General features: G+C 47.4%; 1 pseudogene; it reads right to left on the minus strand.

Annotated features, from left to right (window-relative positions):
• Positions 1–2669: 2669 nt before the first annotated feature.
• Positions 2670–3194, minus strand: LOC147370356 (non-POU domain-containing octamer-binding protein pseudogene; annotated as a pseudogene).
• Between the last annotated feature and the right edge of the window lie 938 nt (positions 3195–4132).

The raw sequence follows: 4132 nt of genomic DNA on the forward strand, positions 1-4132 counted from the left end.
CAACCTCTGTACAAGGGGAGTCTCCAGCCAAGAAAAAATAGTAATAATAATCCTTCCAGTACACTCACTCCATCCATCACTGAATAAATCTCTTTTGAACACCTCGAATGGGCCATGCTATTCAGGGGGCCATGCCTTCCATGGGCTAATCCAGGATAGCTCAGACAATAGCTCAGACACAGCACTCTCACTTGTTGAAAGAGAAGTGGCCTGTCATGCCACTAACATTGGTCAGAAAACTTCATGTGACCAGATCTCCAAGCATCAGGCATCTCTTCTGAAGACCACCTTGCTTTCGTTTTGATCTTTCCACTTTTGCTTTTCCTGACTGATTTTGCAACCCAGCACTGTATTTATCAGCAACATAGCCTTGGACAAGTTATTTAAACTCTGAGCCTCAATTTTCCTCATCCTGAAAGTGAGAATAATAAAACTGCCTACCTTGTGGGGTTATTGTAAGGGTTAAATAGAAAATAGCAAATTGAGCATTTAGAAGAGTGCTGGCACATAGTAACACTCAATTTGTGTTAATTGTGATTGTTGTTATCTTTACTGCTATTATTCTTATAGCACCAGCCAACATTAGAAGTACACAGAGTACCTACTATTGACTGGAGTATGAGAAATCTTCAGTCAATCCTGAAGGAAATCAGTCCTGAATATTCATTGGAAGGACTGATGCTGAAGCTGAAACTCCAATACTTTGGCCATCTGATGCAAAGAACTGAATTATTGGAAAAGACCCCGATGCTGGGAAATATTGAAGGCAGGAGGAGAAGGGGACAACAGAGGATGAGATGGTTGGATGGCATCACTGACTCAATGGACATGAGTTTGAGCAAGCTCCGGGAGTTGGAGATGGACAGGGAAGCCTGGCGTGCTAAAGTCCATGGGGTCGCAAAGAGTCAGACAGGACTGAGCGATGGAACTGAACTGAACTGAATAAGAAATCTTAAGGTATGCTCTTCTCAGAATGAGAAGGCCATAGGAACAGATTGGAGCTCATTCATTTTAATCTGACCTGATTTAAAGCTTAGTTTAAAGACACAGTCAGTCCCCGATTCCCAGATCTGAGGATTACTACAGTTTGCTTGGGCTTCCCAGATGGCGCTAGGGGTAAACAACTTACCTGCCAGTGCAGGAGATATAAGAGATGTGGATTCAATCCCTGGGTCAGGAAGATCCCCTGGAGGAGGGCATGGCAACCCACTCCAGTATTCTTGCCTGGAGAATGCCATGGACAGAGGAGCCTGGTGGGCTATAGTCCATGGGGTCACAAAGAGTCAGACATGACTGAGCGACTTAGCACTCAGTTTGTTTGATAGTCACACTGACTTCTATCTCCCCAAACCAGAAGCACTTCATTCAGTACATTTCACTGGTCTCTCAAAAAGTAAGTCCCTATGAAACAGACTGTGCTATCCCACCTAAATCTCAGCTTTAGGACTGAAGGATTTATCTCCCTTCCTCCTGGGCTTGCTGCCCTCCACCAACCCTCAGCCCTTGGGAATTACCCTCAAGTTGGCTGAATGCAACCACCTCAGCCATAGTCTTACCACTTCCCAGGGTCAACCTGCATTTGATGCCAAGTTGATATAGGGCCATTAAAATCCAGCCGCCAAGCCCCAAATGGGGTCAACTCCAAAAGAGCTATTGTAGTTGCAGAGCTAGCCATGGGGGTAGCCACACTGCCATCCAACCCCTCCTTCCACCCAATCCCTCCCCAGCAAGTCCTGATCCCAAGAGCACCCCTAATAAACTCACACACTAACCTCTGGTTTAGAGTCACCTTTCCAGGAATCAAACCCACAACATCCATTCTGTAGATGCAAACTCCATGTTTGCTACATGGCAAAACTGCTCTCTCACAGATCCCCACCTCAGCTCAACATGGTGGGCACCTCTCCAGCCTCTGAGCTTCTGCATCAGCAGTATGGTCTTACAGGGTCTTATATCTCATGAGTCTGTTTCTCTTATGAACCTTCTATCATTGAAGCACTTCTAGTCTGCTTACAAACAGATGTTTTAGCATCACGACTCTGTCCGCTTCTGCCTTAGAGCATTTTTTTTTTCATTCCTCATCTACGAGAGAGAGACAGTGCACTAAGTTGTGTCCGACTCTTGTGACCCCATGGACTGTAGCCCACCAGGCTCCTCTGTCCATGGGATTCTCCACTCAAGAATACTGGAGTGGGTTGCCATTTCCTTCTCCAGGGGATCTTCCTGAGCCAGGGACTGAGCCCTGGTCTCCAGCATTGCAGGAAGATTCTTTACCAAATGGGGTTGGGGAGGAGGGGACCAGTGAAAGAATAAGAAAGCAAATAGAACAAGGTGGACAAAGAGTGGAATGATTAAGATTAATGGGGGCTCTAACTGGATCCATTTTGCCATGACTCTCTGGCCCTCGCAGGCTCTCAACAATCACATGAGATTTTAGGAATGCACCACACAGAACTGATTAGTGAAAGGATATACCACATAGAACTGATTTGTTAAATATCACCCCGCCCTTACCCTCTGCCTCCAACATACTCCCTAGAGTACTACAGGCAGGGAAGACCTAAACTATTAGGAGGAATCCCTAACACTTTTCCAGAGTAGAATTCAGCTAGTCCAAAAAGGGTCTTTCTTTTAAGGGTTTTGGGAAACCAGACACTGCAATTTTTTTATTATCGGCGACGTGTGTTTGGAGCAAATTCAGCTCCAGGAGCTGCGCGGTTGAATGCAGGAAGGGTTCCACCAATTGCTCCAATTCCTTCCATTGTAGCAACTTGGCCAAAGCGTTCAGTTGTTGGTGGAGTCAATCCCAAGGTTCCATCTGGCATCATAGTGGCTGGTTCTGGAGGAGCTGGGGTACCAGCTGGCACAGGAGCAGGGGGCATGGCACCTCTGTTGTTTATGCCCATAGCACCTCCTCCCACAGTCATCTGACCCATCCGTATCTCTTGCTCTCTCACATCAGGGAAGGTTCCCCTGAATCCTTCCTGCTGCCGTTGCATCATTTCTTCTTGTTGCTGCCACATCTCTTCCTCACGGCGCCTGTGCTCCTCCTCCTGCCTGAGCTCCAGCTGCTTTCGTTTTTGCACTTCTTGATTGTGCAGCCCTTCCATCCTCCGAAGTTCTTCTTGACACCTCATCAAATCCTGCCTCATTAGCATGACCTGGTGCTCATGGAGAGCAGCCTCCATCTCCATCTCCAGCCTATGAGGTAGAATATAGATGGTGCTGGTGGTAGTTTAGTCGCTAAGTCGTGTCTAACTCTTGTGACCCCATGGACTGTAACCTGCCAGGCTCCTCTGTCCATGGGATTCTCCAGGCAAGAATATTGGAGTGGGTTGCCATTTCCTTCTCCAAAGGATCTTCCTGACCCAGGAATCGAACCTGTGGCTCTTACATTGCTGGCGAATTCTTTACCACTGAGCCACTAGAGAGGCCCATTCAAATACTGGTCCTCCCAAAACCTTACCCCGGACTTGGTCAGGGACTGGGCTCATGAAGCCTGATTCCTGCCTCATGCAGGGTCAGTCCTCTCCACAAGGCTCCCCAGCACTTTAAACAGATCTATTTCTGTCAACACCACTGAACACCAGCCACCAACACAGCTGATGCTGACATTGCTTTCCCAGTCCACAAATTTTGCTACCAACTGTTAAATGTTGTTTTCTTGTATTCAGTTCAGTTCAGTTCAGTCACTCAGTCATGTCCAACTCTTTGCAACCCCATGAATCGCAGCACGCCAGGCCTCCCTGTCCATCACCAACTCCAGGATTTCACCCAAACTCAGGTGCATCGAGTCAGTGATGCCATCCAGCCATCTCATCCTCTGTCGTCCCTTTCTCCTCCTGCCCCAAATCCCTCCCAGCATCAGAGTCTTTTCCAATGGTCAACTTGTCACATAAGGTGGCCAAAGTATTGGAGTTTCAGCCTCAGCATCAGTCCTTCCAATGAACACCCAGGACTGGTCTCCTTTAGGATGGACTGGTTGGATCTCCTTGCAGTCCAAGGAACTCTCAAGAGTCTTCTCTAACACCATAGTTCAAAAGCATCAATTCTTCGGTGCTCAGCTTTCTTCACAATCCAACTCTCACATCCATACATGACCACTGGAAAAACCATAGCCTTGACTAGACAG

The sequence above is a fragment of the Bos grunniens genome, chromosome 6 (genome assembly GCF_055505025.1).
Source record: "Bos grunniens cultivar Pamir isolate PY7600 chromosome 6, Bosgru_T2T1.0, whole genome shotgun sequence".
In the NCBI taxonomy this organism is placed as follows: Eukaryota; Metazoa; Chordata; class Mammalia; order Artiodactyla; family Bovidae; genus Bos; species Bos grunniens.